Here is a 13,708-nt window from a genome sequence, read left to right as displayed (position 1 = left end):
CGGGGGGGGTCTGTCACAGCCCTAAGCAGCAGTGCCCCCATCTCTTGAAGCACTGGGAGCCCCTGGTACGCCCCCAGCACCGTCTCACAGGCACCAGAACAACAGAGGCTAGTGAGCAGAGTCCATCCTGCTGCTTTTTGGATCTGGATCATGGCCAGTCAACTCCTTGCCCGACCTAGGTGCTCCTCGAAGCCGCCTCAGAGTGGTCCAGCACGTTTCAGCATTGCTCTGCTCGCAGCCTGCAGAGAGGAGCTTGAACTTTCCCATACCCCACGAGTGGAGGCAAGGCTGGGCATGAAGGAAGAGACCCGGGGAGATGAGGCCACTCTACACCGGGACATGTGGGCTTGCTGCTGGCCCTGCGCTGATTACCAGATTTAATTTGATCCAAAAAATGCTTAACACTGGTGTGCGAGGCAGATGCGATGCTCAGGTTGATGGGTGCATGAGGGGAAGGTGTGAATGTCCCCAAGAACTCTGATCTCTCTAACCCAAGGTTGCAAGTCAGTGTGGACTCAAATCATCCCCACCCTCCCCCCCAAAAAAAATCATTGCTTTTTTTGTGGATTTCCCTGATGAATCTGCAAGACTTTGCTCTCATGGTGGGGAAAAAACAATTCATTCAAATCTTAGGTTACGTATATGGAAAAGGAAGAGAATTCAACAAAGTGGTTGTTCTGGGCTGCAGAACAATGGTTTGAGGGGCACCAAGTGGGTCTGAAGTGGAGAGGCAGCCAGTGGTCACTGCATCCCTCCCTGCCTTTCCTTCTCACTGCTTTGGCAAAACCACAGGGGGAAGCCCCACTCTTCTCTGTCCCACGGCACTGTGGAGCAGAGAAGAGGACGACAAGGACAAGCCAGTGACAAACCCAAGGGGAGCTCAGCTGGACCTTCCCCACCCTGCATCCCAGTAAAGTCACAATGCCTGGTACCTACCTCTCCCAAACTCCCCTGGGAGGCTGCTGGAGAGCCCAAATCCCCAGGATGCCTCCACTCACACCAACTCCACCTCTCACCGAGACCCTTCAATGCTGCTGAGCTTCTTGAAGTGCTTGGTAACATCTTTTCCAAAGGATTTGGATGGTCTCTGGAGGAGATGGAGAGCACAGGAGGAAAAGAGGCTCAGGCCAGCAGAGATGAAGCAGGGGACTAAACAGCAACATGACAAGGGTGGTCCAACACAGGAGATGAGGAGAGCATGCTGTTTTGTTGAGAAACAGCAGTTCAGGGCTGCCTGCCTGTGAGGCAGCAGCTCCATCTGCAAGAGGCTGCCCCAAGCACATGGATGTGCCAGCAAGCAATGTCCTTCCTTGGACCCCAGAAGCCCACAAGCCTCCCCAGTGGCACAGCTGCATCTCCCTGAAAGACTTCTCACGGAACAAAAAGTCCAAACCACTTCATCTCAGACTGCCTGACGGCATTGGAAGACAAAATGCTGAGAGACCAGGGGGCACGGGGCACAGCTGGCAGGTATGAGAAGAGCTCACGGCTGCTGGTGGCTTTCCAAGACAGGGCTCCTGGTTCACATGGAGCCCCAAACCAGGCTGCCCACAAAGGATGGTGTGGCTGCACTCCTGGCAGACCTCCACAGGAGCCGGGCACCCCTCAGGTCCTGCAGCCCTCGCACCTCCCCTTGAGCTGGATCTCACAGGTTCAGAGGGGCTGCCCAGCTGAGAAGGGAACTGATGGGCAGCCAGGACCCTGCCCGGAGCACAGGGGTGCTCCTGCATCCACCTTCACAGGGAGAGCTGCTGAGCACCTTGAAGCCGAGCCCGGTGAGGAGGAGGGTGCTCCAGGGTGGTTCTCAGCAGGGCAAGGCAAAGCGCCTGGCTGCTGGGGAAGGGATTCTTTAGCAGCATCCCTCAGGAAGTTGCTCTCCTGCCAAAAAGGCTGTTTCCATACTGGCACTTGGACAGCACAATGCAGTCCATCTGGTGGGTGCTGGGATCCATGCTGGAGTTCAGCAGGAGTCCGCTGTGCTGCGCTGGCCCTGCCCATGGCTCCTCTGAGGAGCTGCCCCAGCCTGTGGGAGCCACAGCTGTGAGAACCCCTTGTCCTCTCAGAGCACTGCCTGCTCCCCCTCCCAGGAAAAGCTGGGTTCTACGTGGGCTACCAGGGGCTGTTTGGGGAAGCCGCCATGCCCTGGCTGCTGCCTGCCTCCTAAGGGTGCAGGGAGAGCAGCCTCCACATCATAGAGCTTCCCATCCCCAGAGAACAAGGACTCATGCAAGCCCTGGGCAGGGCAAGGAAAAGATTGGGAGGGGGGTGGCCACCACAGCCAAGCCCCGGGGGAATTCTCAGGACTGCCACCTGGCAGAGTCTGGGACTCCACGTATGCTCCTGCAGCTCCCAGTCTTTTGGAACTATGGCCAGCGAAGCCCCCGACGGGCAACTGACTGGGTTTGCCTGGAGGAGGACATTGTGCCACAGTCACCAACGTGTTTGAGTGCAACGGGGGTGTTTTGGTCCGGAGCTCCAGGATGCAGATAGGCAGGAGGAGTGTGGCAATGGCAAAGAAAGCACTTTGGGGACTTGTCTGCTGCTGACTTTTGCTGACCAAGGGGGAACTTCAGGCCCCCATGGAAATTCAAGGCCTTACAGGGATTAGAAAACGTGGGTGTGAAGCAAACAGGGTGCTGGGAACTTGCTGTGCTCTCACCCCTATGGGACACAAGTGGCTCTGGGGGAACACCCTGCAGGCACAGGAGGAGCAGAAGGGTGTCTCAGCATTACCAAGAATCCCAAGGAGTTATCCAGCAGGCAGCGGAAGCGGCAGGTGAAGCTCCTCTCCACCAAGGATTGCTTCTCAGCATGGAGGTGCTGGGGGCTGGATGTGGCGCTGCGTCTGGCAAGCAGCGGCTGCTCAGGGGGAAAAGCTGGAAAAGCAAACGGAAGTTTTCCAAACTGTGCTGCACGCCCTGAGCTCACGGATCAGAGCTGCTCAAGTGAACCCCTGCAGGGATCAGCCTGGCACTCACTGTCAGCAGCATGCAGTGGGGTCCTCTGCAGCTGGCGGTGGAAGACGGCCCTGTCGTCCGCACGGATCAGCTCGTACACGCTCTGGTAGATGAGATCCGACTGGAACGACAAAACAGAATAGTGTCTGCTCCTGGACAGCCTGGCAGAGGTGTCGGGAAGAGGACACGGCAGAAGGTTTCCCTTCCTGGGTGCTGTAAGTGCAAGACTGAGTGTAAAGAACAGGCAAACTCCAGCTCCTTCCCCTGCCACAGGAGCTGCTGCCCTTAGGGAAGCTTTGCTCTCCATCTGCATCTCCTTCCCACACCAGGACTGCATCCATCTGTTTCCAGCCAGGAAAATATGGTGCTCACCTGGTGGAAGCCCAAGTAGTCCTGCACGGAAGGGGAGATGTAGAAGATGTAGCCGTCTCCAGTCACGGCGATGACAAATCCATTGAGTGCCTGAAAGCAAAAGTTCAGTCCAAACTTACTCTGTTTGAGGGCTGTTGAGGGCTTCTCTGCAGGGGGTTGGGGTTGGGGGACGTGTTGGGGAAGGAGTTGTCTGGAAGGTGAGAGTTCTAGGCTGGAATTTGAATCAGCTTGAAGGCAGCATTTGTGGTTTAGCGCTGCTTTGCTTATGGAGGGCAGAAGGAATATCTGTGACTATTTCCGTTCGTGGTCCTGATTCTCCTGCAGGGAACAAGATGGGAGAGCTGTACTTTATTGGCCACTTAGATATCTCTACTGGGGTGGATGAGCCCTTTTTCCATCTACTCATTTGTTTGGGCTACTTTTGTAACACTTAATGGACTTTCAATCCTTGAGAGCTTTTATTCCTTAAGAGAATGACGATATTATCATCCCTTCATTGAAAACCATTTGCACACCAAAGAATGGTCTTCTTTTTGCCTCTGTATAGTGCTATGTTTCCAGAGTGACTTTCAATGGAATGTGTTAAGGCAAACGAGTTGCTGCTTTTAGATGGGAACAAACTTCCAAATCATTCACATTCCCCAGCAATGGCTATTAATTTGAGAAGTTTGCAAATTTTGGAACTACTCCAGTGGCCCAATGAGAAGTAAAGCCTTCCTGAACTGAGGATTCTTAAATGGCCTGATCCCGCAGAGCAGGGCAGGGTGTGCTGATGGTTTGAGCTGCTCCTAAAGATCCTGTTGGGCTGTCTTAGACACCTGGGGCGAGGGATTCCTTCCAACCTTGGTCACTTAGGGTGGGCTGGGGGCGGCCCCACAGCTGAAGAGGTGTAGGAATATAAAAAGGTAAAAGACACTTTCCAAAGCTGAGAAAGGCTGGGAAATTTCTACACCTTCTGAGAAAGCTAGGAAGTTAAGAACCAAGTGAATACATTGATATTTATCATAAGGAACAAGAAAGAACAAGAACGTATTGATAGCTCAAGATGTGGAAAGTCCTAGATATATGCTTTGCAAAGATAGAACAAGTTTCCATCTTAAAGAACGAATTATTGTGTATTGTTTGAGGTTCATAGAAGTCCTTTTTGTTTATGTTAAACCCACGTGGGTCCTTTTCTAATTGCTTAGAGTATAATGACTTTACACCTTTTCTTTTATGCTGTTGGTTCAAAGAATGGGTATAAAAAGGCTTTGCATGGGCTGCCATCTTGTCTGTGATCTGTGTTTGCATGGATGTTGTCATTTTCCTGTGCCTCTTGCTTTTTGCTTGTATGATGCAGACAGATAATAAATCACAAGTCTGCAAGCAGTCAGGGTCCCGTCCCGTTTGTGAGACACGCACCGATCCGGCAGAAAGAGGCAGCGAGCAGCCCGTGTTTGTAGAAGGCCTGGGGCTGCACGTCTGAGCCTCCACCTGGAAACACACTTGGGGGAATACGAGCTAGAGCTGGAGTGCCTGTCCTGAAAGGACCTGAAGTCTTTCAGCCTTGCCAGCGTTTCTTGAGGGTGTGTTGGTGTTCCCCAGAAAAGCTGCACGTTTGGGGAAACGCCTTTGGAGGAAAGGGGCTTGCTTCTCAAGGAAAGTGCTTCCCAGGGAGCTCCCAGTGAGGTAGGTGCGAGTATCCCCCTTTGGCTCTCTGTGCTCCTTTCAGTCCTTGAAGGCCCATTGCACTTGGCAGAGGGGCAGGAAGAAGGCTGTGAAGAGCAGGTTTGGCATCCACCTGGACCTGCCGAGACCAAGCCAAGCACCTGCAGCAGGATGTGTTACCCCCCTTTGGACAGAGGTGCGAGCAGAACCGTCTCTGTCCCGCTGTGAGCCCCAAAGCTCTCTGTGGGAGCTGTGAATGAAAAGGCCTTTACACACACCCTTTTCACATCTTCCCTGTCTGCTGTTGTCCCAGATGGAAAAAAGCAAGATGTATTCTATTTGCCATCTGTATGGCAGTTGTCTTGTGTGAAGTGGGCAGTTGTTCCTTATCTCTTCCACAATCAATCCTCCCTCTGGAAAGACATCTGCTGATAGTGGGCCACTGCAAGACTGAAAAGAACTGTAACATGCCATTGTGAGATGCTCCGCCCAGAGGGAGGAGCCAAGCATCCCTACCTGCATGTATGGTCTTGAACTTCTGGCCCAGGAGCACAGCTATTTCTGCGCTGGATTTTCCCAGAGGAACAGCTGCCTCTTCCACTGCCTCTTCAGAGGAAGACTGCACCCTTTTCCACAAGATCACTTCTCCAACAGAACCACACCTGACACTCCGGGAGGACTGCAGCCACAATTCCAATTGGACTGCTACCAACACCCTGTCCACCAGGGTGTCAGGTTGTATTCTGACTCTGTCTGTGTTGTTTTAGTTCACTGCATTGTGTATTTTATCTGTTATTTTCTTCCCTAAGAAAGAACTGGTATTCCTGCTCCCATATTTTTGCCTGGGAGCTCCCCTTAATTTCAAACTTGGAACAATTCAGAGGGAAGAGGTCTACATTTTTCCATTTCAGGGGAGGTTGCTGCCTTCCTTAGCAGACACCTGTCTTTCCAAACCAAGACAGCTGGGTTTCAGCTCTTGGCAATATGCATTTGCCTCCTGCTTGGAGGGAGCTGCTGTGGCCCAGGGCCAGCACAGAGCTGGGCTGGGTGGGCCAGGCAGCGTGGAGAGTCTTGGCTGATCTTGGTGCGTGCCTGGCCTCAGAAAGGCTTGGAAGGTTTGCCTCCCAAAGTGTCCTGCTCATTGGCTCTCCCTGTGCATCTTGGAGAGCACAAGGTGGGCATTTCTGGCAGCTGGGCATCAGCAGGCCTTACAATGGGGGCGTGTTGTGGAGCGAGCCCAGCTGAGGTACCCTGAGAGGAGCCCAGTGCTCCTTGCTCCTCTCTGCTGACACGGGAGCATCTGTCTGCTTTCGGGATGGCCCTGGCTGCGTGAGGGGTGCTACGTGGACACGAGACAGCCGGTCCTGTCCCGCTGGGTCCCAGCAGTGCCTCGCAGCAGTCCTGCATCCATGTCAGGATGCTGGCCAAGAGAGGCCCTGGCAGCTGAGGCAGCTGATTTTAAGCTTGTGCAGATACACACAGGGGATGGCCAACAGTGTTCCCTCAGGGTACAGCAGTCCTGAGGGGCCTCCCCAGAGCTGCCTGATGCCGCCCACTCCCTGTGGCACCAGTTGCTTTCCTGTGGAATGTTCTACCTGCCCCAAGAGCACAGAGGGAGCTGGAAAAAGAGCTTGCCAGGCTGCTCTCAATCCTTTACCAGCAGCCCTGGCTGAGTGGAGAAGTCCGAGCTGAGCGCAGATGTGCCAATGGAAAAGCCGTGCACAGGAAGGCTCGGTGGGAAGGATGAGCCAGGATCCATAGGCCTGGCAGCCTGAGCTTGCTGCCAGGGAATTCCTCGGAGAAGATCCTTCAGAGTGCCATTCCACGGCACATGCAGGGAACCAGGGGGTCTGCTGGATGGTGGGAAAGCTTTGAGGAGGGACGGGGACAGCTGGGGGTCCTGGCGGGCTGTTGAGGGCTTCTCTGCGGGTGTTTGCGGGGGGTTGGTTTTGGGGGACGTGTTGGGGAAGGAGTTGTCTGGAAGGTGAGAGTTCTAGGCTGGAATTTGAATCAGCTTGAAGGCAGCATTTGTGGTTTAGCGCTGCTTTGCTTATGGAGGGCAGAAGGAATATCTGTGACTATTTCCGTTCATGGTCCTGATTCTCCTGCAGGGAACAAGATGGGAGAGCTGTACTTTATTGGCCACTTAGATATCTCTACTGGGGTGGATGAGCCCTTTTTCCATCTACTCATTTGTTTGGGCTACTTTTGTAACACTTAATGGACTTTCAATCCTTGAGAGCTTTTATTCCTTAAGAGAATGACGATATTATCATCCCTTCATTGAAAACCATTTGCACACCAAAGAATGGTCTTCTTTTTGCCTCTGTATAGTGCTATGTTTCCAGAGTGACTTTCAATGGAATGTGTTAAGGCAAACGAGTTGCTGCTTTTAGATGGGAACAAACTTCCAAATCATTCACATTCCCCAGCAATCTCTATTAATTTCAGAAGTTTGCAAATTTTGGAACTACTCCAGGGGCCCAATGAGAAGTAAAGCCTTCCTGAATTGAGGATTCTTAAATGGCCTGATCCCGCAGAGCAGGGCAGGGTGTGCTGATGGTTTGAGCTGCTCCTAAAGATCCTGTTGGGCTGTCTTAGACACCTGGGGCCAGGGATTCCTTCCAACCTTGGCCACTTAGGGTGGGCTGGGGGCGGCCCCACAGCAGGTGGCAACAGTGTGTGCAAGGGCCCTTTGTGACACGCTGCAGCACAGTCACCATGGCATGGAACGGGACAAGGTGTCCAAGGGCCCTGCCTTTGTGACACGTGGGGACATAGGAGCTGGCGGTGACAAGAGCACGCCACAGTGCTCGGAGCAGGCGACGGGACAGGACGGGACAGAGCGGTGTCGTGAGGAGCCCCCGCACAGCGCGCTCGTTTGTGTCTGACCCGGAGCTTTCCCGAGGCGTTATTCCTACAGGTGACCTCGTGGCAGGACGTCGGGACTTGGCAGCCCGTGGCCTTCCCGAGGCTTTTCTTTTGCAGGTGCCCGCGTAGCCAGACTGAGGGAATTGGCGACCACAATCCTTAACGAGGAGTCTCCTGTCATTGTGGCAGGAGCCCTCCAGACCAGAGTGCAGGACTTGCTGTCCTGCAGCCTTGCTGAGGTTTCTCTGTCTCAGGTGCCTTCAAGGCACAACTACACAACTTGTTGACTCAGAACATCACCCTGCCATCTTCCTTGAAGGTGCCCTCAAGGTCATACTCTGGCATGGCAAACAGATTTCTCAGTGTGTTCAAAGTGTTCAGGAAGAAAAAAAAGGAAGACCCTGGAGCTGCCCCAGCACAACAGCATGAAGAACTGGAGCAGTTCCAGCCACCGCAGGATGGTGAGTTGCAGAGCTGGGCCACAGGGCTGATGGCTGCAGCCAGCTTGGCCCCATCCCATCCCATCCCATCCCATCCCATCCCATCCCATCCCATCCCATCCCATCCCCTGGGGACATGCCCATGGACAGGATGGAAGAGGGGCCAGGCAGACACCCTGCAGTGGCCGTGCTCCATCCCCTGGGGCATCCCTGGCTGCCCCTGCTTGGGGAGCGCGGGGCTGGGCTGTGTTCTCCGGCCTCTCCCGCAGCCCCTCAGCTCTGGCTGCGCTCGCTCTTTGCCAGGTGCAGCCCTGGACCGGACACAAGAGCAGGAACCCAGCCGTGGCCGCTTCCGCAGAAGCCTGAAGGTACCAGCAGCCATCCCCACCTGGGCTGGGCCTGCTGTCACTGCTCAGCCGAGCACCACGCTTGGAGCACTCCATGGAACACTCCGGGCTTCCCTGTCCTTTGTTCTCCTGCAGATGTTCCGGAAGTTCCTGCGCATTCGGCGGAGAAAGACCGGCAGCACAGCAGCTGAGGGCCCAGCCAAGCCTGACTCGGGGCTGACCGAGCTCCAGGCTGAGCCTGATGTCAGCCCGGATTCGGCTGAGCGCTCAGAAGACTCTGACGCCTCAGCGACTGAAACCTGGGCAAAGGCTCTTAGCTCGTCAATGACTGAGGTTGTGGCCATCACAAACAGGGACAATGAAGAGACTCAGGGCCTTACAAATACTGACACCACACCTGCTCCCATTCTGATTCAGGAACTCATATTCAACTATTTCAAGGAACCTAGTGTTTCTGCTCACAAGCAGCAGGTAAACAGCCTGGCTCCACACCTGGAGGCCAGCCGGGATCGCGTGTCCCCTCAAGCCAGGGTCTCTGGGCCCCCTCAGGCTTTGAGGCCAGCACAGTCTGGTGGGAAGGGAAGCACTTCTTGGGGGAAGCTGGGGAAGTTGCTCCCTTGAACAGTGCTCCAAGTCTTCCCTATGCCTCCTCCAGGTGCCAGCCAAGGTGAAGAACATCCACCAGAGTCTCGTCACCTACGTCTCTGTGGATGCCAGGCTGCAAATTGACCTTGTGAGGCTGGCTGAAGAACACCCTGCTGACGTGGTGCTGACCCTCCTGCGCTGTGCCCCAACGTGTGACAGGTACAGGGCCCACGAGCCTGGAGAGCTCAGGGCTCAGCAGCCTTTAGGGCCCGTGGCCCTGCACAGCCTGTCCCATGGGGTCTGCCAGACAGGCAGAGAGGCCCAGGACCCTCGGGCCCCTCTGTTTCCTGAGCCTGCTGCCAGTGCTCCTTCCCTGCCCTTCAGGGCTCCAGGGCTCTGTCACCTGGGCCCCCACAGCTGCACAGGGCATGGTGCTGTGACTGACATGGCCCTGACACAGAGCTCTGATCCCACAGAGCTGCTGCAGTGCTGTGGAGAGCCATAGGCTCATCGGGACCAGCAGTGGAGAAAGTGCTGTCAACACTGCTCTGTGTGATGGAGGACTGGCCTCTGACCAGAATGTGCACCTCTGATGGGGACAACAAGGACATTTTTTCCCTGGCTGTGAGTTTCTGGAACTGGCCTTTGCTCACCCCCAGGTCGCCTCTCCAGCAGCTCTCCATCCTCTCCACGCCGCAGGCGCTGGGCTGAAACCTGGGCTCGGGGCAGGCTCAGGGGGCACCAGGCCTTCTGCTCCCCTGCGTCTGCCCTTGGGCCCTGCCCCATGGACACCTCGGCACTGAGCCCTGCCTTGGGCTGCTTCTCTTGCAGGCAACTCTGGTGATCTGGGTGATTGTCCAGGTGCCTGAGTGCCACGAGGCATTGATCCTTTATTCCTCCCGCCTGTTTGTGGCACTGCTCTTCCATGTTGTCATCACCACACAGCAGATGCCACCAGAGGAAGTTGATAACTTCTGGAGAGCATGCCAGGAGGAACACCGCCTTCCCAGCAAGCCCAACAGGTCCCCGTCCTCCTGTCCTTCCCGTGCCCTTGTGGCCAGCGCCAGTGCTCCCAGGGTGACCTGGGCTTTTCTCTGCACACAGGTTTGCCGTGCAGGTCATGAAGGCTCTGCTCGGCCGACTGTGGTGTGACAATGTGGTGGAGGCTATGGAGCACATGGGTGGCTGGGACACACTGCTGTGTGCTGACTCCCAGCACTACGCCGTGGGTCTGCTGGCCAGGTGAGACCCCCTTCTCCCCACTGCCCCCAGCATTTGTGCCCTGTGCCCCACACAGTCCCTGTGGTCCTGGGCCAGAGGGGCTCGTCACCAAAGGACGGCCAAGAAGAATGGAAAAGGCTGAGAGAGGAGGGTGCCCAGGAGGGACTGTTTCTCAAAGCGCCCACATCCCCTCCAGGGATGCTGGGGAATGACCAGACCTCTGTGAGTCAGTCCTGGGAGAGGTTTGGTCTCCCCACCTCAGGGCTTTGGTGCCTTTTTCCCCACTGCCAGGGAGATGCTCTGCGTTTTTATGCCTTTGTGCTCTCGCATCACAATCCACATGCTTCGGCATCTCAGCAGGGAGGACCCGTGTTGGGATCTTCCCTTCCTGGCATTCCTTGTGGAGGTGAGCCTGTTGGCCAGCGCTGCCTCGCTGAGCTGCCTCCCAGCTCTCTGCCCTCTCGTAGCCACAGCTGCCAGGACGGTGCCCACGCCCTGTGCTGCTGCCTGGGCCCAGCCCTGTGCGGTTCTGGGCTCCTGCCGGCCGGGTCCCCTGTCACTGCCCTGTGCCTTTCAGGTCCTCCAGCGCCTAGACTTGAGTAAATGTGGTGGCAGCGTCCTGAGGATCACGTCAAGGTACCTTCAGGGTGAATGCAGTCAGAGGCGTCGCCTGGCGCTCAGAGGCCTCGTGGTGCCCAGCAAGGATCCCTCGATGGTGAGAAGGGGGCAGCGGCTGAAGCTGCGCTGGGCAAAGCAGCCCCTTGGGCTGGCAGGGCTTCAGGAGCTGAGGCAGCTGCTGCCAGCTCTCCTGCCTCACCTGCCCCGCTGCTTTGGGACAGGCCTTTGGCCTGCGGGCCCTGCAGCAGCAGGGTGGGGCTGCAGAGCCAGGGCGGTGTTGGCCGTGCAGCCGTCCATGGCTTTCCAGCACAGCCTTGTGTTCCACACAGGCCAGTAGGATGCGCAATGTATCTCAAAGCCTTCTGGGGCTGCTGGGTGATGCAGATGGAGAGGTGGTCAGCATGAGCCTCCATGTGTTCACGAACATGCTCCAGCACAAACACATCGTGGTATCCAGCACCACTGCTCCGAAGCTGGCTGAGGCACTCCTTCTGCTCTTTGACCACGTAAGGCTCTGCATCCTGAGCCGCAGGCATCGGGTGCTTCCCAGAAACTTTGTGCCCTGTGGATTTTCAGGCCATTGCCCAGGTGGGCCTGGAGTAGCTGGTGTAGGTCTTTTCTTTTCCTCTAGGACAACAGCCACGTGCAGTTGCTCTCCATTCAACTCTTCCATACAGTGATGGAATCAGTAGTGGATGAGGGAAAAAAGCCCCTGAAGACAATTGTGAACAGGAACCTGTACGCACTTTTAATCTACTGTCATGATGAGAACTGTCACGTGGCAAAGGTGAGCATTCCTATGATGCTGGGAGGGGGCTCGGCTGCCTCCTGCCCTGGCGCCTGGTGGGCTTCAGCCTCCTCCAGGCCTTGGCACAGGGACACAGGTCCATGGGCTTTGTGGCCATCTCTGGGTCTCTGCTGCTCTCCAGGCCTCTCGGGAAACACTGCTTTGTGCGGCCAGGTTCCTGGAGAGGAGGAATCTCGAGCAGCTGGTGGAGAAGGGGAATCTGTGGAAGTTCGCTGAGGTCCTGGTAAGGACGGCCTGGAAGCCCCAGGCTCAGCCTGGAGAAGCCCCCTGAGCGCGGTGCTGGGTGTGTGGGCTGGCAGCTGTGCCCCTGCCCGGTGCTGCACCCAGAGGCCGCGCGGGCTCTTCTCCAGGCTCCCGTGGGCCCCAGCCGGGTGCCGATGGAGCCCCGGCCCAGCGGGGCTGCGGGGCGGCCCCGTGGCTCCCCGGGCAGCAGCCGGCCCTCTGCCGCCTCCAGAGCCCGGCGCCAGCGGCTGCTGGCCGGGCCTCGGGGCTGTGCGGGCAGGGGAGGCCGGGGCAGGGCGCAGGGAGCGCCTGGCCCAGGGGCCGAGCCCGCACCAACCCTTCCCTCCTGCCGCTCTCTCCAGCTGGAAGAGGACAGGAGCCGAGTGGCCGAGCTCCTGCGCCGGGCCCTGCCCTACCTGCAGAGCCCACAGGAGCCCCTGCGAGAGGCGGCCGTCAGGTTCCTGGGTGAGCCACGAGCCCGGGCTCCCTGCCCCGCCCCACCTCAGCTCGGCCCCAGCCGCGGCTGCTGCCCCGGCAGCGCCATCCGGGCCCGGCGCCGTGGAGCCCCGCCCGGCCTCGGCGCTGCTGCCGCCCTCCGGCAGCCGTGCCCTGGGGCGGCAGCGTGCGGCAAGGGCCCGGGCTGAGCCCTGCCGGGCCACCAGGGCGTGTGGCCACAGGGCTGGCAGCGCCGCTGGCAGGGAGCTGTGCCGCTGGGGCCAAGATGAACTCTTTGTTCTCAGAGATGGCCGGCTTTCCCATGATGAGGGGGCAGCAGGAAGAGCTCCCCGCCCTCAGTCAGGGTGAGTGAGGGCAGCGGGCTGTCAGCGGGGGCTGGCGGGGGGAGAGCTGCATTGCTTGGGCAGGGAGTGGGAATTTCTGCCCCAGCTCTGGCGGGTTTCACTCCCTGTGTGGAGGAGAGGTGGCGTGGGCAGAGCACACAGGGATTTCAGGGACATGGGTGGAATTTGTGGCCAGCAGCTTGCTGCTGACCTGTTGCCAACACCTCTCTCTTGGCCTTGGCAATTGTTGGGGGAGGTGGCCGTGGCAGAACGGTCTCCTCAGGTCACTGCAGATCCAGGCTCTGACCATGGCTCTCTTGCTCTCTGTTCCAGGCCTTCAGTCTCCAAAGAATAATACCACCCCATCCTGCTCTGACATTGAAATTCAAGCCCAGTTAGGCCTAGAAGATGAAGAAATTGGGTTGCTTTCTGGATCCGGTGAACCAGTGCCCCAAGAGCAGCACCAGGAGACACTGAAGAGGACACCACCTCCCATTGCCACTGGGGCTCCAGGCACAGCTGATGATTGATACAGCTGAGCCTCTGGGAAGCTCACATGGCTTCAGCCCTCTCCCTGCCTGTAGATATAGCTCCCTCCCTCCAGCCCTCACACACTGTCCATCCACTTTTTCCCCTCCATTCTCCCTCCATTTTCACAGCTCCATCTCACCAGCCCTCAGATCATGCCCATTCCTGTGTTTTCCTTCCGCTTTTCCTTTTGACAGCTCCATAATGCAAGCCCTCAGCCCTGCCCATTCCCTTTTTTCCCCTCCCAGCTCGTCCCTTAGTTTCATTTTCCATTAATAAAGAGTTTGGCTTCTTCACTTTGCCTCCATCTCTG

At 57.0% G+C, this 13,708-nt stretch overlaps 1 long non-coding RNA gene and 1 pseudogene across 1 annotated transcript; one reads left to right on the top strand and one right to left on the bottom strand.

Moving 5' to 3' along the window:
- Window positions 1–736: 736 nt before the first annotated feature.
- Window positions 737–8,028, bottom strand: LOC137467291 (uncharacterized; annotated as a pseudogene).
- Window positions 8,029–9,292: 1,264 nt separating this feature from the next.
- On the top strand, window positions 9,293–10,237 carry LOC137467289 (uncharacterized). The gene is made up of 3 exons (XR_010995479.1): window positions 9,293–9,438; window positions 9,696–9,843; window positions 10,051–10,237. It is a non-coding gene; the product is annotated as an uncharacterized lncRNA (long non-coding RNA).
- Window positions 10,238–13,708: the final 3,471 nt, after the last annotated feature.

Source organism: Anomalospiza imberbis, unplaced genomic scaffold (genome assembly GCF_031753505.1).
Source record: "Anomalospiza imberbis isolate Cuckoo-Finch-1a 21T00152 unplaced genomic scaffold, ASM3175350v1 scaffold_568, whole genome shotgun sequence".
Lineage (NCBI taxonomy): Eukaryota > Metazoa > Chordata > Aves > Passeriformes > Viduidae > Anomalospiza > Anomalospiza imberbis.
Note: the sequence above shows the minus strand (reverse complement) of the source record. Positions and strands in the feature narration are given on the sequence as shown.